This window comes from Gorilla gorilla, chromosome 6 (genome assembly GCF_029281585.2).
Source record: "Gorilla gorilla gorilla isolate KB3781 chromosome 6, NHGRI_mGorGor1-v2.1_pri, whole genome shotgun sequence".
Taxonomy (NCBI): domain Eukaryota; kingdom Metazoa; phylum Chordata; class Mammalia; order Primates; family Hominidae; genus Gorilla; species Gorilla gorilla.
Genome location: NC_073230.2, coordinates 73,822,922 through 73,845,911, shown reverse-complemented (window position 1 = coordinate 73,845,911; position 22,990 = coordinate 73,822,922).

Below are 22,990 nucleotides of genomic sequence, written 5' to 3'. Positions count from 1 at the left end.
CGTAGACGTTGGCCCAGGTAAATAATATCACAATCCCATATGTGGGCTGGAACTAGTCTGGAGAGTCAAATTACACAAGCACTTGGCAAAAACTTATATGACAATCACACTGGCAGAAAATTTCAGGAATGAGATTTACTATACCATACATGTCCTGTTTTTATGTATGACAGTTGGCTTCATTCATGTGAGACAGTGACAGTCTTTACTGTCAGCTGGGTGTGCATATGAGACTCAAAATTTCACCTGTGTGTTGGGCTTTGTTATGACACTCTCTGTACAATCCAAAAGGTTTGTAAAATATGTGTGGGTGTTGTAGGCTTCTGTGAACTTTTTAGCAGAAAAAGATCCAGGACATCACTCCTGTCCCTAAACCTAGTTACGAGAGTCAAAATTTCCCTACTGGCTGGGTTCACATATGAGAGTCGTTATCATGCCTGTGAGCTGTGCCTAGGTATATGTCACAATCCCCTCTGTGGTTTTGAGACAGACAGAACAGCCACATCACCTAAATGCTGGGCCAGAAAAATTTCACTATTACCCTTGTAGGCAAGGCTCTGGCAGAAAATTCACATAACTTGAGTGCTAGGCCCAGCTCTGTGGCACAATGCCTCTTGTGGGCAGTGTCTAGGCAAGGGAGGGGATTCATATCACCTAAATGATGGGCCCTGAGGTATGTCACAATGCTTTGTGTGGACAGGGTTCAGGCAAGAGTCATATCATTTGAAAGCAGTGCTTGAAAATGCTACAATCTCCCCAGGAAGCAGGGTTCAGGCAGGAGAGGAGAATCATGTAACCTAGATGCTGGGTATAAAGGTATGCTATAATCCCCCCTGAGGACACTGTTAAGACAGGAGAGTCAAATCATTACGGAGTGTGGCCCTGGTATATATCAAAATCTCATGTGTGAGCTAGACCTAGGAAGGGTTATTAAATCACTCATGAGCTGGGCAAAGGTATATGTCACAAAAACACCTGTGGAAAGGTCCAGAGATGAGAGTCACCATTCTGCACATGCCCTGGCTTCAGGTATAAGAGGACTGGTCTCAGGTATATGGCACAATATCACCTGTGGGCAGGGAGAAGTTAGAAAAACCACATTGCCTGGGTGGGTGTGGGTCCAGTGAGATGTCACAATCCTCTTTATCGGGGATCCTGCCCCGATAGTCACGTAGGTTCTTTTCTATTTTCCCTACGTGTCGGCCAGTTTGAGAAATAAAGGGACAGCGTACAAAAGAGAGAAATTTTAAAGCTGGGCATCCGGGGGAGACATCACATGTTGGTAGGTTCCATGATGCCCCACAAGCCGCAAAACCAGCAAGTTTTTATTAGGGACTTTCAAAAGGGGAGGGAGTATACAAATAGGGTGTGGGTCACAGACATCAAGTACTTCACAAGGTAATAGAATATCACAAGGCAAATGGAGGCAGGGCGAGATCACTGGACCACAGGACCTGGGCAAAATTAAAATTGCTAATGAAGTTTTGGGTACCATTGTCATTGATAACATCTTATCAGGAGACAGGGTTTTGAGAGCAACTGGTCTGACCAAAATTTATTAGGCAGGAATTTCCTCTTCCTAGTAAGCCTGGGAGCACTATGGGAGACTGGGGTCTATTTCACCCCTACAGTCTACAGACCATAAAAGACGGCCACGCCCTGGGGGCCATCTATAGACCTACCCCCAGGCGTGTATTCTCTTTCCCAGGGATGTTCCTTGCTGAGAAAAAGAATTCAGCGATATTTCTCCCATTAGCTTTTGAAAGAAGAGAAATATGGCTCTGTTCCACCCAGCTCATTGGTGGTCAGAGTTTAAGGTTGTCTCTCTTATTCCCTGAACAATTGCTGTTATCCTGTCCTTTTTTCAAGGTGCCCAGATGTCATATTGTTCAAACACACATGCTCTACAATTTGTGCAGTTAATGCAATTATCACAGGGTCCTGAGGCAACATATATCCTCCTCAGCTGACAGGATTAAGAGATTAAAGTAAAGACAGGCCTAGGAAATCACAAGGGTATTGATTGGGAAGTGATAAGTGTCCATGAAATCTTTACAATTTAGAGATTGCAGTAAAGACAGGCATAAGAAATTATAAAAGTATCAATTTGGGGAACTAATAAATGTCCATGAAATCTTCACAATCCATGTTCTTCTGCCATGGCTTCAGCCAGTCCCTCTGTTTGGGGTCCCTGACTTCCCTCAACACCTCTTTATGGGCAGGAACCTGCCCATAGTTTTAAATTGCTTAGATGCTTGTTCCACGTGTCACACAATTTCATCTGTGGTCTGGGTTTAGGAAGGAGAGTCAAATCACTCAGGGGCTGGGCAAAGTTATATGTCCCAGTCACACACTTGGAAAGGTTAAGAAGTAAGTTCCTGCCCATGAGGAGTCACATCACCTGGATGCTGGTTTCAGTGATATATCTAAGTCTCCCCTTTGCACAGGGCTTAGGCAAGAAGGGGGACTCACTTCACCTAGGCAATTGGCCTAGATATATGTCACAATGGCTCTTATGTGCAGTACCAAGGCAGAAGAGTGCCCTCTCATTGGTGCTGGGCTGAGCAATATGTCAAAATCTCCCCTGTGGTCAAGGCCCAGGCAAGAGAGGAGAAACATCACCTAGGTGCTGAGCCAAGTGATATGCTACAAAGTTTCCTGTTGGCAGAGCTCAAAAAGGAGAGTCATGTCACCTGGGTGCAGTACCCAGTTATGTGTCATACTGCACCACAAGTGCAGGGACAAGGCAGTAGAAGGGAGTCACATCACTTACATGATGGATCTATATAAAAGCCACAATGCTCTTTGAAGGCAGGGTTCAGGCACAAAATTCACATCACCTGGGTGCTGGTCCCAGTGATTTGTAAAATTTCTCTTTGTAGGTAGAACCTAAGAAGGAGTTTTATATTGCTTAGGTGCTTGTTCCACGTATCACACAATTTCACCTGTGGTCTGGGTTTAGGAAGGAGAGTCAAATCACTCAGGTGCTGGGCAAGGTTATATGTCCCAGTCACACACTTGAAAAGGTTAAGAAATAAGTTTCACACTCCCACACAGGTCTTGGCTTCGGGTATGAGAGTCAACACCTCCTGTGAGTTTGGTAGAAGTACAGGAGTCACAGTCTCAACAATGGGAAAGATCCATGTGTAACAGCCTCAATCCTAGTTGAAGATTGTGTTCCAGTAGAAGAGTCACAGCCTCACAGGTGTGCTAAATCATAGTTCAAACATCATGAAACCTACTGTGGATCAGATCCATGTATGAGAGTAACAATTTCAACCTTCAACTGCTTTTGGTGTGTGAGATTTAGTACCTCACTCATAGGCTCTGTTTATGTGTGAGAATGACAACCGTGTCAGCCGGATGTGCATCCGAGAGTCACAATCTCACTTTGTTGCTGGTCCCTGTTATGACACTCTTTGTACCACTCAGGCTTTATATAATATGCCTGTGTCATAATCTTCTGTGAACTTTATACAAGTGGAAGAACCAGGATTTTACCCTTGGCCGTAAGATTGGCTATGAGAGTCAAAATATCTCTACTGGCTGGGTCCAGGTATAAGAGTTATTATTGTGCATGTGAGCTGAACCCAGGCATATGGCACAATTTCTCCTGTGGGCAGGGACAAGGCAGAAGAGTCACATCACCTGGGTAAAGTCTCAAGTAGTATGTCACCAATCCTATTATAGAAAGGGTTTAAGAAAAAGAGAAGAGTCACACTACCTAGTTGCTGGGCTCATAAATATGTAATAATCCCCTCTCTTGGCAGAGTCCAGAATAGAAAGGAGACACATACAACCCAGGGCACAAGCTGGAGAGACACATCATCTAGCTCATAGGCCCAGAGATATGTGATAATATCCCCTGTTGACAGGGCCCAGGCAGAAGAGTCACATTCCTATGATTCTGACGCAGTGATATGTAACGATGCGCCCATGGAAAGGAATTTGAGGAATAAAGTCTCAACACCTGGGTACTAGGCCCAGTGATATGACACAATCTCATCATCTTTGAGGGTGACACCTTTAACTTTTAGCTGAGTGTGTATATTAGAGTCACAATCTCACATGTGTGCTGGGCCAACGTATAACCCTCTCTATGACATCTGAGGGCTTTATAAAACCTGCATGAGAGTTGCAAACCTCTCTGAGGCCCACATGCTCGTATGGACTCACAATCTTACATATTGCCCTAAACCCAGGTTTGATAGTCAACATCTCTCCTTTAGGCAGGGTTAAGGGAGAAGACCTATTATTATGCCTGTGGGCCGGGTCCAGAAATGCATCACCATCCCACCTGTGGCCAGATCCACGTATAAAAGTCACAATTCCAACTTTGTGCTGTATTCCCTTGTTAGACTCAGGACCTCAAGAGTAGGCACTGTAAACGTGGGATGGTGACAACTTTTAATTTCAACTGGGTGTGTAATTGACAGTCCCAATCTGAACTTTTTGCTGGACCCTGTTAAGAAACTCTCTACCACCAAAGAGTTTATACAATATAAGTTAGTGTTGTAAGCTTCTGTGACCTTGGTACAAATATGCAACTCAGGACCTTACCTATTGCCCTAAGCGTAATGATGAGAGGCAAAATATCTCCTATTTGCTGAATCCCAATATAAGTTTAATCATCATGCCTGTGAACTGAAGTAAGGTGTATGTCATAATCCCATTTGTGGGCAAAAACTAGGCAGGAGAGTAACATCACTTAGGTGCTGGGCCAAGCAACATGTCACAATGCTTTCTCTAGGCAGGGTATAGGAAATTGGGCCACATTAACTGGGTGCTGGACCCAGCAATATGACACCATCTCACATGTGGAAAAACCCAGCCAAGTTATAAGAGCCAAAACACCTACATAATGGGCTCAAGATATGTCAAAATACATTTGGTGGCTCCAGCACAGGCAGGAGAGTCACATCATAAGAATGCTGGGCCAAGAAATATGCAATATGCCACAATTTCCTCTTTTTGCAGAACCCAGGCAGAAGAGTAACATCATCTCGATGCTGGGCCCTGCAATAAGTCCAAATTCCTTTTTTGTGGGCATGGTTCAGGAAAAAGAAGAGAGTAACGTATTCTGAGTGCTGGGCTCAGCATTGTGTCAAAATCCTCCTATTGTGAAGGCTGAGGCAGAAAAAGAGGGTCACATCATCTAGGTCATGGGCTCAGAGATATGTCCCAATGTCCCCAGCAGGCAGGGCTCAGGCAGACAAGGAGAGTTATATCACATAGGTGCTTCCCTAGGAATATGTCACAATGTAACATGTGGGCAGAGACCAGGCAGAAGAGCCACATCATTTGGGTGCTGGGTCCTGAGACAGGTCACAAGGCTCTCTTAGGACAGCACCCAGCCAAGAGAGTTACATCACCTGGGTACAGGTTCTCTGCTCATGCTACAATGCTCCATGTGGGTAGGGTCCAAGGAGGGAATCACTTCACCTAGGTGATAGGCCCAACAATATGTCACAATGTCCTCCATGAAGCATAGCCCTGGTAAAAGAGTACCATCACCTGTGTGCCTGGCCTAGAAATATGTCACTCTCCAGATTGGCAGGGCCCAAGCAGGAGAGTCGTATAACCTAGGTGATACGCCCAGAGATATGTCACAATGCCCTGCTTTGGGCATGGCTCTGGCAAAAGAGTACTCTCACCTGTGTGCCTGGCCTTGCAATATGTCACTATCCTTCCTTTGTGCAGGGCCCATTCCAGAGAGGAGAGTTACATAACCTAAGAGGTGGACACATACCCTAAACCCAGGTATGACAGTCAACAACTCTCCTTTGGGTTGGCTTCAGGGATGAGAACATTATTATGCCTATGAGCTGGGTCCAGAAATGAGTCACCATCCCAACTGTGACCAGAATCACTTAAGAAAGTCACAATTCCAACTTTGTGCTGTCTTCACTTGTTAGACTCAGGACCTCAACAATGGGCTTTGTAAATGTAGGATGGTAACAACTTTTACTTTCACCTGAGTGTGTAGTTGAGAGTCACAATCTTAACTTTTTGCTGGGCCCTGTTATGAAACTCTCTGTACCACCCAAAAAGTTTTTATGATATGAGTTAATGTTGTAAATTTCTGTGAGCTTTGTACAAATATGCAATGAAGGACCTTACCTACTGACATAAACCTAGTGGTGGGGGGCAAAATATCTCCTATTGGCTGAATCCCAATATAAGCTTGATAATCATGCTGTTGAACTCAAGCAAGGTATATGTCATAATCCCATCTGTGGGCAAAAAAAAACTAGGCAGAATGTTAACATCACTTAGGTGCTTTGCCAAGGTATATGTCACAATGCTCTCTCTAGGCAGGGCCTAGGAAAGAGGCTCACATTAACTGATGGCTGGAGCCAGCAATATGATACAACCACACGTGGAAGAAACCCAGCAAACTGATGAGAGCCAAAACACCTACAAAATGGGCCAAAGATATGCCAAAATACCTTCTGTGGCTCTGGCACAGGCAGGAGAGTCACATCATTAGGGGGCTGGGCCAAGCAATATGCCATAATTCCCTCTTTATGCATGACCTGTTTATGCAGAAGAGTAACATCAACTGGGTGCTGGGCTCTGAAATAGGGCAAAAGTCCTGTTGATGGGCATTGTTCAGCAACAAGACGAGAGTCACAATACCGAAGTGCTGGGCTCATCGACATGTCACAATCTTCCCATTGTAAAGGCCCAGACAGAAGAGAGTCCCATCACTTAGGTCAGGGGCTCAGAGATATGGTCCAGTGTCACCAGTAGGCAGGGCTCAGGCAGAAGAAGACAGTCATATCATATAGGTGCTTCTTTAAGTATATGTCACAATTTAATATGTGGGCAGAACCCAGGCTGCAGAGCCACATCACCTGGTCCTGGGTCCAGAGATATTCACCAGTCCCCCTTAGAAAAGGATCCAAGCAAGAGAGTTCCATCACCTAGGTGCAGGTTCCACCCTTATGTCACAATGCTCGATGTGGGCAGGGCCAAGCAGGAAGTCACATCACCTAGGTGATAGGCCCAGAGATATGTCACAAAGCCTTCCTTAAAGCATGGCCCTGGCAAAAGAGTACCATCACCTTTTTGCATAGCCTAGCAATATGTCACTATTCAAGTGGTAGTTCCCAAGAAGAAGAGCCATATCACCTACATGATAGGCCCTCTGATATGTCAAAATGTTCTCTTTTGGGCATGGCCCTGGCAAAAAAGTATCATCACCTGTGTGCCTGGCCTAGGAATATGTCACTATCCTGCCCTGTGTGCAGGGCCTGTTCCAGACAGGAGAGTTACATCTTCTAAGTGATGGACACAGAGATATGTCATGATGATGTCTGTGGGCATGGTGCAGCTGGGTGCTGGATCCAGTGATGTCACAATTCTTACTGAGAGTAGGGCCCAGACAGAAGAGTTCTTTAACACTTCAAGGTTGGCCCAGGTAGATATCAAAATCCCATATGTAGGCTGGAACCAGTCTGAAGAGTGAAATCTCACAGGTGCTTGGCAAAGATTTATATCACATGAAATTTATATCACATGACTATCACGATGAAATAAAATTTTGGGGATTAGATTTACAATACCACACATGTTCTGTTTTCATGTAGGACAGGTGCCTTCATCCGTCTGTGATGGTGAAAGTCCTTACTGTCAGGTGGGTGTGCATATGAGACTCACAATTTTCTCCATGTGCTAGGACCTGTTCTGACACTCTCTATACAACCCAAGGGTGTTATAAAATATGTGTGTGTTATAATCTTCCATGACCTTTTTACCAGAAGGAGACCCTTTACATCACTCATGTCCCTAAACCTAGTTATGAGTCAAAATTTCTCCTGTTGGCTGGGTCCACATATGAGTCATTATCATGCCCGTTAGCTGTGCCTAGGTATGTGTCACCATCCCCTTTGTAGTTATTAAACAGGCAGGACAACCACATCACCTAAATCCTAAGCCAGAAATATTCCAATATTCTCTTTGTAGGCAGGGACCTAACAGAAAAGTCACAAAACTTGGGTGCTAGGCTCAGCTCTATGGCATAATGCCTCTTGTGGAGAACATCCAGGCAGGAAAGGAGAGTCGCATCACCTAAGTGATGGGCCTAGAGATATGTCACAATAACTCCTGTTAAAAAGGCCCAGGCAAGAGAGTCATGTCATTTGGATGCAGTGCTTAGAAATGCTACACTCTTCACTGGAAGCAGGGTTCAGGTAGGAGAGGAGAGTCACATAACCTAGATGATGGGTCCAGAGATATGTGACGGTCCCTTCTGAGGACACTGTTAAGATATGAGAGTCAAATCACCAAGGTTCTTGGCCCAGGTATACGTCAATATGTCATCTGTGGGCTATAACTAGGCAGGATTATTAAATCACTCAGGAGGTGGGCACAGGTATATGTCACAATAACACCCGTGGAAATGTTCAGGGATGAGAGTCACCATCCTGCACAAGTCCTGGCTCCAGGTACAAGAGTCGTTATTAGGCCTTTGATCTGGTCTCTGGTATATGGCACAATATTACCTGTAGGCAGAGAGAAGAAAGGAAAGTCACGTCAGCTGAGTGGGTGCTGTTCCAGTGAAATGCCACAATCCTCCTTGTAGGCAGGACTCTGGAAGAAGAGTCACATCACCTGTATGCTGGTTTCACTGATATATCTAAATCCCCCTCTGTGGGCAGGGCTTAGGCAGGAGAGGAGTCAAACTTCACCTTGGCAATTGGCCTGGATATATGTCACAATGGCCCTTACGTGCAGAACAAAGGCAGGAGAGTGACCTCACCTTGGTGCTGGGTTCAGCAATATGTCACAATCTCTCTGGTGGTCAGGGCCAAGGCAAGAGAGAAGAAACTTCACCTACGTGCTGAGCCTAGTGATATGTTACAAAGCTTTCTATTGACAGAACCCCCCCCCCCCCCCACCAAAAAAGACTCACATCACCTGGGTGCAGTACCCAGTTACGTGTCACAATGCACCATAAGTGCAGGGCCAAGGCAATAGAAGGAAGTCACATCACTTACATGATGAATCTAGATAAAAGCCGCAATGCTCTGTAGGCAGAGTTCAGGCCAAGATTTCACATCAGCTGGGTGCTGGTCCCAGTGATATGTAAAAGTGCCCTTTGTCGCACTGCCAAAGAAGGTGTTATACATTGCTTAGGTGCTTGGTCCCCGTATGTCACAATTTCAACTGTGCTCTAGGCCTAGAAAGGAGAGTCCAAACACTCAGATGCTGGGCAAAGTCATACTTCCCAATCACACACTTGAAAATGTTCAGAAATAAGTTTCCCAGTGCCACACAAGTCCTGGCTTCGGGTATGAAAGTCAACACCTCCTATGAGTTGGGTCGAAGCACAGGAGTCACAGTCTCAACAATGGGCAAGATCCATGCATAAGAGTCCCAATCCCACTTGAAGACTGTGTTCCAGTAGGAGAGTCAAAGCACCACAGGTCTGCTAAATCATTGTTCAAACATCACCAAACCCCCTGTGGATCAGATTCATGTATGAGAGTAACAATTTCAAGCTTCGACTGCTTATGTGTGTGAGATTTAGTACCTCATTTGTAGGCTGTCTTCATGTGTGAGAATGATAATCATGTCAGCTGGGTATGCATCCAAGAGTCACAATAGCACCTGGTTGCTGGTGCCTGTTATGACACTCTTTGTACCACTCAGGCTTTATATGATATGCTTGAGCAGCATACTTTCCTGCAAATTCTTACAGGTGGGAGATCTAGGACTTTACCCATGGCTGTAAGACTGGCTATGAGAGTCGAAATATCACCCCTGGCTGGGTCTAGGTATGGGAGTTATGATTGTGCATATGAGCTGAATCCAGGTATATGTCACAATTTCACCTTTGGACAGAGACAAGACAGAAGAGTTACATCATCTGGGTGCTGAGCCAGGGATACAGTATAATCTCCTTTATAGACAGGACCCAGTCAGAAGAGTCATATCAGTTGGGTACAGTCTCAAATAATATGTCATCATGCCCACTGTATGCAGGATTGAAAAAATAGTGGATAGTCACATTCCCTAGATGCTGGGCTCAGCAATGTTATAATTCCCTCTCCTGGCAGAGTCCAGGATAAAGAGGAGAGTCACATCACCTACGTTTTGTGCTCAGAGGTATGTCACAATTTCTTCAGTGGGCAGGATCCAGGCAGAAGCAGATAGTCACATTAGCTACATGCCATATCTAGTGATATGTGTCCCCTGTGAGCAGGGCACTGGCAAGAGAGACACATTGCCCAGCTGATAGGCCCAGAGATATGTGATAGTATCCCCTGTTGGCTGGGTCCAAGCAGAAGAGTAACATTATTATGATTCTGACCCAGCAATATTTCCCAATGCACCTATGGGAAAGAGTTTAAGCCAAAAAGTCTCAACACAGGGGTACTAGGCCTAGTGATATGACACAATCTACTCATCTCTTAGGGTGACATCTTTAACTGTTAGCTTGGTGTGTATATAAGAGTTACAATCTCATGTGTTTTCTGGGTCATTGTATGACACACTCTACAACATCTGAAAGCTTTATACAACATGCATAAGAGTTGCAAACCACTCTGAGGCCTGCATGGTCATATTGACTCGCAAACTTACATATTGCCCTAAACCCCGTTATGATAGTCAACATCTCTCTTATAGGCTGGGTTCAGACAGGAGACCCATTACTATGCCTGTGATCTGGGTCCAGAAATAAGTCACCATCTCACCTGTAGTAAGATCCACATATGAAAGTCACAATTTTATCTTTGTACTTTATTTACTTGTTAGATTCAGGACTTCAACAGTGGGCTTTGTAAATGTGGGATGGTGACTTTTGCTCTCACCTGCATGTGTAATCAAAAGTCATGATCTTAACCTTTTGCTGGACCCTCTTATGAAACTCTGTGTACCACCCAAGGAGTTTTCAGAATATGAGTTAGTGTTGTAACCTTCTGTGAGCTTTCTACAATATGCAACTCATAACCTTACCTATTGCCCTAAGCATAGCGATGAGAGGCAAAATATCTACTCTTGGTGGAATTCCAATTTAACTTTGATCATCATGCCTGTGAACTGATAAAATTAAATTTTAAAATCCCATTTGTAGAAAAAAAAAGTGGCAGGAGGGTAGCACAACTTAGGTGCTGTGGCAAGCAATATGTCACAATGCCCTCTCTAAGCAGGGTCTACATTAACTGGGTGCTGGACCCAGCAATATGACACAATCCCAAATGTGGAAAAAAACCCCAGACAAATGATGAGAGCAAAAACACCTACAGAATGAGCCCAAGATATGTAAAAATACTTTCTCCTTCTCTGGCACAGGCAGGAGAGTTACATCATCAGGTGGGGGCCCAACAATATGCTATAATTCTCTCTTATGCAGGACCCAGGCAGAAGAGGAACAGCATCTGGGTGCTGGGCCCTGCAATACATCAAAATTCCTTTTCACGGGCATGGTTTGAGACAAAAAGAAGAGTCATATTACCTAAGTATTGGGCTTAGCAATATGTCATATCACCCCATTGTAAAGGCTCAGGCAGAAGAAAAGAGTCACATCACTTAGGACCCAGGCTCAGCTATATGGCCCAATGTCCCACCTAGGCAGGGCTCGGGCAGAAGAGAAGAGTCATATCGCCTACGTGCTTCCCTAGGTATATAACACAATCTAACATGAGAGGTGAAAGCAAGCAGAAGAGCCACATCATCTTGATGCTGGGTCCTGAGATGTGTCACAAGGCTCCCTTAGGATAGGCCCCAGGCAAGAGAATTATAACAAATAGGTGCAGGTTCTACCCTTATGTCACAATGCTCCAGGTGGGCAGGGCTTGAACAGGGAGTCACATCACCTAGGTGACAGGCCCAGAGATATGTCACAATGTCCTCCTTGAGGCATGGCCCTGGCAAAAGAGTACCAACATCTGTGTGCCTGGTCTAGCAATATGTCACTATCCAGGTAAGCAGGACCCAAGCAGGAGAGCAACATCACCTAGGTGATAGGTTCAGAGATTTGTCACAATGCCCTCTTTAGGACATGGCCCTAGCAAACGTGTACCTGTGCACCTGGCCCAGCCATATGTTACTATCCCCCACTGGGTGCAGGGGCCATTCTAATGAGGAGTATTACATCACCTAAGTGGTTGACACAGTGACATGTCACAATGATTTCTGTGGGCATGGCTCAGGAGAAAATGTAACATGACCTGGGTGCTGGATCTAGTGATATGTCACAATTCTTACTGAAAGCAGGGCCCAGGCAAGAGAGTCACATCACCTAGAGGTTGGCCCAGGTAGAGATCACAACAACATATGTGGGCTGGACCCAGTCTGGAGAGTCAAATCACACAAGTGCTTGGCAAAGATTTATATGACAATCACAATGGCAGAACATTTCCAGGATAAGATTTACAATACCACATGTCTTGTTTTCATGAGTGACAGTTGGCTTCATATATGTGAGACGGTGACAGTCCTTACTGTCAGCTGGATGTGCATATGAGACTCACAATTGGCCGGGTGTGGTGGCTCATGCCTGTAATCCCAGCACTACGGGAGGCCGAGGTGGGCAGATCATGAGGTCAGGAGATCGAGACCATCCTGGCTAACGTGGTGAAACCCCATCTCTACTAAAAAATACAAAAAATTAGCCGGGCATGGTGGCGGGCATCTGTAGTCCCAGCTACTTGGGAGGCTGAGGCAGGAGAATGGCGTGAACCCAGGAGGCGGAACTTGCAGTGAGCCGAGATCATGCCACTGCACTCCAGCCTGGGCGACAGAGCAATACTCCGTCTCAAAAAAAAAAAAAAAAAAAAAGGGACTCACTATTTCACCTTTCTGCCGGGTTCTGTTAAGACATGCTCTGTACAAGCTAAGAGCTTTATAAAATATCTGAGGCTGTTATAATCTTCTTTGTCCTTTTCCTTTTTTTTTTAACAGAAAGAGATTTAATCACTTGTGTTTCTAAAGAAAGTTAGGTCAAAATTACTCCTATTTGTGGGATCCACATGAGAGTCATTATCATGCCTATGAGCTGTGTCTAGGTGTATGTCACAATTTACTCTATGGTAATGAAACAGGCATGACAGCTAAGTAACATAAATGCTGAGCCTGAAATTTTCCAATATTCTCCATATAGGCCTGTTCCTGGCAGAAAAGTTGCATAACTTGGGGGTTACCTCCAGATGTATGGCACAATGCCCCTTGTGGGCAGTGTCCAGACAGGAGACTCATATCACCTAAATCATAGGCCCAGAGATATGTCACAATGTTTCCTATTGAAAGGACCAGGCAAGAGAGTCATATCATTTGGATGCAGTGCCTAGAAATGCTACAATCCCTAGTGCAAGCAGGGTCCAGGCAGGAGAGGAGAGTCAGGTAACCTAGATGGTTAAGTCCAGAGACACGTTACAATTCTTCCTGAGGATATTGTTAACACAGGAGAGTCAAATCACCAAGATGCTCAGCTGAGGTAATTTTCCAAATCTCATTTGTGGGCTACTCTTAGGCAGGATTATTAAATCACTCAGGAGCTAGGCAAAGGTATATGTCACAATAACACTGGTAGAAAGTTCCAGGAATGGGAGTCACCATTTTGCATATGACCTGGCTCCACATTTAAGAGTCAGGATTAGTTCTCTTATCTGGCCTCAGGTATATGGCACAATATCACCTGTGAACAGAGAACAAGCAGGAAGGTCACATCATCTGTGTGGGTGCTGGTCCAGTGAGATGTCACAATCTTTCTGTGAGCAGGACCCTGGAAGAAGAGTCACATCACCTGGATGCTGGTTTTAGTGATATATCAAAATTCCCCCTGTGGGCAGGTCTTAGTAAGGTGAGGACACTGACTTCACCTAGGCAATTGGCCTAGATCTGTGTCACAATGGCCGCTATGTGCAAAACCAAGATATGAAAGTGACCTCACCTTGGCACTGGGTTTAGCAATATGTCACAATCTCCTCTGTGGTCAGGGCAAGGCAACAGAGGAGAAAAATCACCTTGGTGCTGAACAAAGCTTCCTGTTGGCACAACCCAAAGCACAGAGTCATATCACCTGGGTGCAGTACCCAGTTATGTGTCACAATGCACCATAAGTGCAGGGCCAAGGCAGTAGAAGGGAGTAACTTCACTTACATGATGGACCTAGATATAAGCCACAATGCTTTTTTTTTTTTTTTTCGAGATGGAGTTTCGCTCTTGTTGCCAGGCTGGAGTGCAATGGTGCAATCTCGGCTCACCGCAAACCTCCGCCTCCTGGGTTCAAATGATTCTCCTGCCTCAGCCTCTGGAGTAGCTGGGATTACAGGTGCCCACCACCATGCCTGGCTAATTTTTTGGGTTTTTAGTAGAGACAGGGTTTCACCATGTTGTCCAGGATGGTCCCGCACTCCTGACCTCAGGTGATCCACCCGCCTTGCCTCCCAAAGTGCTCGGATTACAGGCATAAGCCACTGCGCCCGGCCAGCCACAATGCTTTTTATAGGCAGGGATCAGGTAAAGAATTCTCATCACTTGGGTGCTGGTCCCAGTGATTCGTAAAATTGCCCTTGGTAGGCAGGCCCAGGCACCTTTGCTTAGGTGTATGGTCCACATATGTCACAGTTTCATCTGTGGTCATGGCCTGAAGAGTCAAATTATTCAGGAGCTGGGCTTTTATGGTCTAATTACACACTACGAAATATTCAGAAATAAGTTTCACAGTCCCACTCAAGTCCTGGCTCTGTGTATGTGAGTCAACACCTCCTGTGAGTTTGGTCGAAGCAGAGGACTCGCAATCTCAACGACGGGCAAGATCCATGTATAAGATGCCCAATCCCACCTGAAGATTGTGTTCCAGTAGGGGAGTCCCAGCCTCACAGGCGTGCCAAATCATGCATCACCAAACCACAAGACAATGATGTCTACTTTTACCACTTTTATTCAACAGAGTACTGGAAGTCCCAGTCAGATCATTTATGCAAGAGAAATAAATAAAACACATCCAAATAAAAAAGGTGAAAGTCAAATTGTCTGTTCGCAGATCACATAATTGTCTATACAGCAAAAGTTAAATACTATACTAAAAATCATTAGAATTAATAAAGAAATTCAGTAAAGTGGCAGAATACCAAATTAACATACAAAAATTAGTAGGAACATTTTTACATGACAAGAATAAGCCATCTGAAAAAAAATTCAAGAAAAAATCACTTACTACAGCTATAAAAAATAAGTCCTACTTCATTCTAAGTTCATGCTTGTGGTAAGGTTCACCTTTATTTTTTGTCATTTGGATATTCAGTATTCTCCAACCCATTTGTTTAAAAGACTGCTCCTTTCTCATTTTGAGTGATAGAGACAGTAGATAGCCAAGGGACCTTTTCCCATTTTGAGTCAGAGACAGGAGACAGTCAAAGGTCTTGGGCAAAACTCCGCCTTCAAGCCTACAACAGCCTGAAGGCTGAAAAACTGGACTGCTGGTTTCAGATGAAGCCCGCCCTTTCCTGACTGTTTCTCTCTGAATAATGCCCACCTGTGCACTGGGAAAAGAAGTTGGAGCCATAAATTCACACCTTTTGGCAGGGGAGGAGACTGGACTCTTCAGTTGCTATGTGGTGACCTGGTGTTCATCAATATGTGAGGTGGGGGCCCGTTAACAGGAGTCCCTCTCACTTTGCTGACAGTTTTTTTTCTTTTTCCTTTTTGCCCAATAAACTTTACTCCTCACCCTTCAGTATGCCTGTTAGCCTATTTGTTCCTGTTCATGTGATAAGATCCTAGTTTTAGACAAACTACGGAAAAAGTTCTACATTTCGGTGTCTAGATGTGGGGCTTGAGGAAGGGTAAGATGTAAACCAAAATATCTTTTTCTACTTTGCTTGTAAGCCTTTTTATCCTTGGACTTCTCCGAGGGTAGAGGAAACTGTGCACCACCCCAACAGCCCCAGGCATATGCGGGATGGACAGGTGAATGGCGGCTCCTCACCCCCATCTCCTCTGGGCTGGAAAATGCCAGGCATTCATGGTGTCTTCCCCTTCACTGGCCAAGGGATCCAGCCTCATCCAATAACAATTAAGTTTTTCCCTCTGTTGAAGGAATCATTTGCATAAGAGTGAAAATGTTCTTCCCTGCCCTACACTTAAGCCTTTTTCCCCCCTTTTATTCACCCTGTCAGCAGTGTACTTTTAAGCAACAGGCTTTCTTCTTCTTCTTTCTTCTTTTCTTCTTCTCCTTCTCCTTCTTCTTCTTCTCCTTTTCCTCCTCCTCCTCTCCTCCTCCTCCTTCTCCTTCTCTTCTCCTTCTTCTCCTCCTCCTTCTCCTCCTCCTCTTCTCCTCCTCCTCCTCTTCTTCTTCTTCTTCCTCTTTTTCTTCTTCTTCTTCTTCCTCCTCTACTTTCTTCTTCTTAGAAACTGGTTTGCTGGTCTAGGACCTCAATGGTCACTGCTTATATTTTTTGTAGAGTTTTAATAGTGAAAGGGTATTTGTGAAGTTGGTCTTGAGCTGTGGCCAATCTGGTGTGCTTTGTATGTCATTCTCTATGGTTGTCAGGAAATTTTGCTGTAGGCCTCTTATCTTGTTTTATGTTTTCAGGAGCATGACCTGTAACCACGTGGCAATGTTCTGTTTTGGTCTCTGCCATTTTACAATGGTAGCCCAGGTTTAATCCTGGCTTAGGGAATAAGTCCCTTCTGGTTTCCTATCAGCATGTAAATTTTGCCATTTGCAGATTCTCTTCCCCTTCACAAACTGCCTTAATTTTTTGTTTTTCCACTGAGCACCTGGTAAGTTACCTTTGATAAAGTTTGAAAGCCAGAAATACTGGCTACTTGGCACTGCTAGAGTCAGGTAATAAGGAATTTAAAAGGATTTTCTTAAAGAGTGCTCAACTTAATTAAAAGTGGATATCCAAATTATAGGTATATTTAAAAAACCTTTATGTTTTTCTCTTCTGGGATCTTGTTTTGCTGGGGAAAGGTTTTTTTCTCAGCCAATTGAATTTTTTATTTTGTCTTGCCACTGTAATGCATGCATGAGAGGCCAGTAATTCAATCAGGAAATTGGCAAATAAAAAAACCTTATGGCTACTGGGTTTTCTTCTGCCTGTCTGTGTAGTTATGTATGTGTTGTGTGTGTGATGTCTATAAAAAAGAGCTCTAATAAATTTACTTAAAGAATGATAAGCACTTGGATCAAATATTTTTTGAAGGGAAGAAAAAAGCTGTGTACCTTTTAGTTCACATGACTGTTACTCTTTGAGAAATGAAAACAGCCTTAAAGATTATTGGCAAAACACAAATGTCATCAATATATGAGTAGGTGAACTAAATTATGCAGGTCAGATACTAAGTTTGCTATATGTTTTAAGGTTATAAACTACTTTTTTGGTTTTTTGGAACAGTTCAACTTTGCTTCACAATTGTAAGACTGGAAGACAAATGGAATTAACCACACCCTTAATTATGCTGAAAGCAGCCAAACCCTTGGCTGCACCTAGCACATAATGAAAACAATCTACCTGGTTTTACATTAAAGTAGAAATTGCTAGAAGTTACCATTGTAACATGTAATTGAAACCACTGGAAGTAGATTTACATACAAGGTGTGTAAGAACAGTCAAATGTGTTTTAAATAAAAGATTGTAAGAAGGCATGGAAATATAAATTATTGCCTAGAGTCAAACAATTGTTTTGAATTACACAAGATAAAGCTAAAAGTTCAAACAAGTTGTAGAAGGATTGTAAAAATAAATCTTGCCAAAAAAATTCTGTGTGAATATTAATTAAATTCAAAAAGGTATTATATGGGTTTTTTATAAATTGAGCATTGACATAAAAGCACAACAAGGTACACTTAAGGCACTAATCTGCTCTTTAGCAACATTTGTAAAGAATTTAAAATTAAAAGTTTTTGCTTTTTACATTTCTAAGTCATCATTTTGGTTAAATAAGTAATTTATGGTAATCTGAAATTTTATTTCATAACATCAAGTGTTTTAAACCCCTAACATGTAACATCCTTCTCAAAATCAAACTCTAGTTACAAAATTGTCTTTCCTAATTCCTGGCTTTTTGATGCTAAAAAGGGCTCCTGGAGTATCCACAAGAGAGGTAAATAGGATTATATGACAGGTTTAGTTACATAGAATCACCAAAATGGTGTTCAATATTCTGTAGATGATACTGTGGTGAACAATACTAATACGTGTTCCAAAATTGTATGGGATTTCTAAAATTCTAATGTCTGAAGTATATGCTATCAACCACAATTAAGTTATTGTAAACCACAGAAATAACCGAAATTTTTTGTCAATCATGTTTCTGACTGTAACTACCCTGGACATTTTGTTATACACAGACAACTGTTGTCTTGTTTTGATTTTTTTCAAAAAAATCGTTTTTAATCAGCTATAGAACTTTGACAGGTGCTCTCAAATGCATGCTTCTGATAACTTTGGAGCTTGTGACATTGGCATATAGGAAAAACATACAGGACTCATGAAGAGCTAAAATGTTCATGAATATCAAACACAACAAGAGTTAACTGAATGGACTGGACTAATAGAAAACTGAAGTAATCTTTCTGACTTTTGCTTGTAACATTATTGATCCTTGTATTGTTTACCAGCATCAAAGAAACTTATTTTGAGCTACTTACAGCATTTAATATTTGACTAAGGTGTACTCCTGTGAACAAAATTTGGAGCATGTTTGTCTCTCTCTGCCTGGCTTCTCCAGAATTTGAAAAATAGTGTGAGTATTCTTAACCTATGGCAATATAGCTGTTTGCATTGGGTATGCTTCCCTTTATGGAGTCAAGCTCAACTTGCAGAGCCAATAAAAGCCCCTTGGAAAAACTGGCCTCATACCTCATCTACACAGTCCTTGTGCAGGGTTCCGTTCCTGATCTGTGGTAAGTAAAGAATGACATTTTCTGATAGGCCCAGGAGCCCCAAGTTTATCTTGGGACCACAAGAGGAGAGGATCACCCAACTCATAAGTATTTGATAGTAGAAACCCATGGCTGGGCTTGACTTCAGAAAGTCCTATGTAAAATTTCTTGTGGAACAGAGTTCCATCGAAGCCAGTGTAAAAGACCTATGTAAAAATAATTATTCTTGCTGCACTTTATGCAAATAATCAGGCCAAGTATAAGACTAACGTTTATTTCACAAATAACTCAGTCCTGTCATGATTTGTTTTTTAACAGAAAAGAGGACTGGATAAAGATTATGTTTCAAAACTTATTATACAATTGTCATTAAATTCTAAACTCATTAGTTTTGAGTTTTTGCCTACATTTTAGACCAATCCTGCTTATTCCTGTGAACCACCTGGCGATCTTCAACTGCAGCTCAGAAGAAACAAAAAGGGATGGGTAATGTAAAAATCTGGATTAATATTCTACTTCTGGGCAATTATTCTGCAAATCCTGCAGAGGAATGGGAATAAATAGGGTGCCCATCGCAATCTCAGCAACCATAACTATAGCCACTAGTTATCTGGGTGTGTCAAAAGACATTCTTTTCTCTCCCTTGTGGAAAGAGGACTTAATTCCACAGCTTCATCTTAGCATTCAGCTCATGGTAAGGAGTCTATGCAATCCCCTGAGACATATTTTTGTCCCAACCTCAATTCCAAGCTTCAAGTTGAAGCCTTAGGAAAGAATACTGGATCTGAGAAATCTACAGGCAGATAATGGAGGTTAAAAGGCACAGTGCAGGTGAGCATGACTAATTCCAGCCGATTAAGCCAAGCCTCCCATTTCATAGACAAATATCATCCTAGGATCTGTGGAATAAGTGAGGTCTAGTGAACTCCAGAACCACTGACAGAAGGGGAGATAGGATAACAGCAAATATTTCCACCCCCCTAGGCCTCCCTGTTAACCAGGGTGGAAGCTGCTTGGACACCAGTGGGTGGCACCCTGTCACAATCACTGGGACTTGGGGATACAAGGATGGAAGGGGAAAAGAGAACATTTTTTCTTCTGTCAACATACCTGGGTATTTGCTAGGATGAAAAAGGAACCAGGGACACCTGCTCCTCTCTTTCTAGATGAGTAACCATTCATTCATCTTCAGTCTATATCCTTTTCGAATGCATCCTGAACCCTTGGGACTCCTTTGAAAACATGCTTTTTTCCTTTTATCCCCTCTGTCTTCTCTTTACAGATAGGTAATCATGTCTTCATACTATGGGACGGTCCCCTCAGATGCATCCTCCAAGCTTGGAAGAATTAATTTTCCAAACCTTAGACTGGGTGGCTTAGGATTGGACTCAAGACAAAAGAACCCAGAAGCCTGACATGCTGGCAAAAGGGTAAAAGGTGTTTTTTTTTTCTTTCTTTCCCCCGTTGGGCTTTTGGTCTCCCTTTCACTATGCAAACTGGTAAAAGACCTTGGGATTTTTTAGCTTTCCTTGCCACCTTCCCCTTGTTTCGTTTTAATACATGTTTTTAAGTAACCCAGTTTGATTCTTCCCACCTTCAGGCTATCAAACTTCAAAGAGTCACACAACCAGAGCCTTGGACAATGGCCCCTTTCACAGGGAACACTTAGATAGGCCTCTTAGGGAGATCTGACTGCCATTTTTCCAAAACAGTGTCCCCTGTCATCAGGAAGCAGTTAAAAATGGTTTTTGTCCTTATCTTTATTTTGATTCTAATAGCAGTTAGATGTGCTTCTTTAGAGAGGGAAATAACAGAGTTAGAAAACAGCCAAGGGTCCTGGGTGAAACCCCGTCTTCAAGCCTAAAACAGCCTGAAGACTAAAAAATCAGACTGCTGGTCCCAGATGAAGCCTGCCTTTTTCTAACTGATTATGAATAATTTTCTAACTGAATAATGTCCTCCTGCACACTGGGGGGAAAGAAGTGGAGCCATGGAAAGTTTACCCCTTGTGCAGGGAGGAGGAGCCTGGCCTCTTCAGTTTCTGTGTGATGGTCTGGTGTTGACCAATCCAGGAGGTGGGGGCCTTTAAACAGGACTCCGACTCACTTTTTTTTTTTCTGGTTTTTAACCCAATCAACTCTACTCCTCACCCTTCAGAGTGTCTCTGAGCCTAATCTTTCCTAGTCATGTGACAAGAACCCAATTTTGCTGAAGGAAAGTTCTGCAACATGAAGATTTGGAACCCTCATTTAAGATAAGCTTAGTATACGCATGTGGGTCTCTTTCTGGCTTCTATCTGTTTCAACATTTTTCTGTCTTTATGCCAACACCACAGTATTCTGATTACTGTAAATTTGCAATATATTTTTAAACAAAAAAAGAATTATGACTCTGAGTTTATTATTTATTTCCAGGTTGTTTGGCTACTTGTGGTTTTTTTTGAGTGTTTATAGAAATTATAGGGCAATATTTTGGTGGCTTACTCCTGTGATCTCAGAACTTTGGGAAGCCAAGGCAGGTGGATTGCTTGAGCCCAGGAGTTTGAGAGCAGCTTGGGCAATATGGTGAAACTCTGTCTCTACAAAAAATACAAAAACTTGCTGAGCCTGGTGGCATGCACCTGCAGTCCCAGTTACCTGTAAGGCTGAGGTGAGAAAATCAATTGAGCTTGAGAGGTCAAGGCTACACTGAGCCATGATTATGACACTGCACTGCAGCCTGGGTGACACAGCTAAATATTGACTCAAACATTTTAGAATATTTTAGTACTTCTGCAAAAAGTACCATTGGTTTTTTTGAAAGAGATCTCATTGATTTGTAGATCATTTCGAATACCATTAACATCTAAAGAAACTTGCATGTTCTAACTCTTGAAAAATAGTATGCTAAAGAATTTGTCGAGTTTTCATATATATGCAGGTATGCTAGTTTTCTTTTGGCTTTTAACTTCCAGTTATATTTCATTGTAGTCAGAAATAATATTTTTATGATTACCATTTGTTTACGCTAAAACTTGCATTCCAGCTTAGAAGTTTGCCTATCTTACAATACGTGCCATATGCAATTAGAAATATTATGTATTATGCTATTGTCAGGTGAAATGTTTTGTAGATTATTCCCAGGTCTTATTTTTCTTTTTAACCTTTTATTTCTCTCTGCATTTGCCTTTATCTTTATTTTCTTTTTTATTTACTTTCTTTCTATTAATTTTATTTCTATTTTTCTTTTTTCTCATTACATTCTCTTAATTTCAAATTTTCCAGAATTTTTGTCATGTTTTAATTTCTTGTTTTTTCCATTCATATCCCCTATTATTCTCCATGTTTCTTTTTCCATTTCTCATTTCTTAAAATTTTCTTATTTTATTGCAAATTATTGCATTTGTTTACTTCTGTTTTTATTGTAATTAGTATCTTCATCTTCATTTTATTTTCACTGATCTTAATTATGTTTGTTTTTCTTTATTTCAGTTTGTCCTTACTATTTTTCAATTACTTTAAATTTATTTTTAAATTTTATTTTCTTTCTCTTGATTTCATTTGTTTCACTTTATTTTTCTGTATTTTGCTTTGTAAAACAGAAGGGATGAGCTATTTTACATTGGCCCAGCCATAGTGGTCAAGACTCATTTGCTGAGGCTCTCTGGCAGCCACTCTACCCCAGGAGTCTCCAACCCAGGGTATAGTCAGGGCCTCCTAGGAAGATTGCTAAGATCCCTCGGCAGATCTTTCATTGTTACAGGCCCATCTGGCACTCAGTGTCATGGGCCATTTCTGCTGCTTTCTGAAGCCCCCTGGAAGTCTTAGTGTTGCCAGGCCAAGACCCTGACTGCCTCTTTGTGTCCCAATGGATCCCCCACACATAATCCAGTGCACTGACTTCTTTCCCAGGAGAGGGCCACACCCACTCCACTGCACCAGGGCATGTCTGGACAATATGTGTGTCTTTTCTTTGTTATAAAAGAATTTTTTTGTCTTTTGAGATGTAGTCTTGCTCTGTCACCCAGGGGGGAGTGCAGTGACGTGATCTCAGCTCACTGCAACCTGCAACCTGCACCTCCCAGGTTCGAGTGATTTTCCTGCCTCAGCCTCCCAAGCAGCTGGTATTACAGGTGTGTGCCACCACACCCAGCTAACTTTTTTTTTT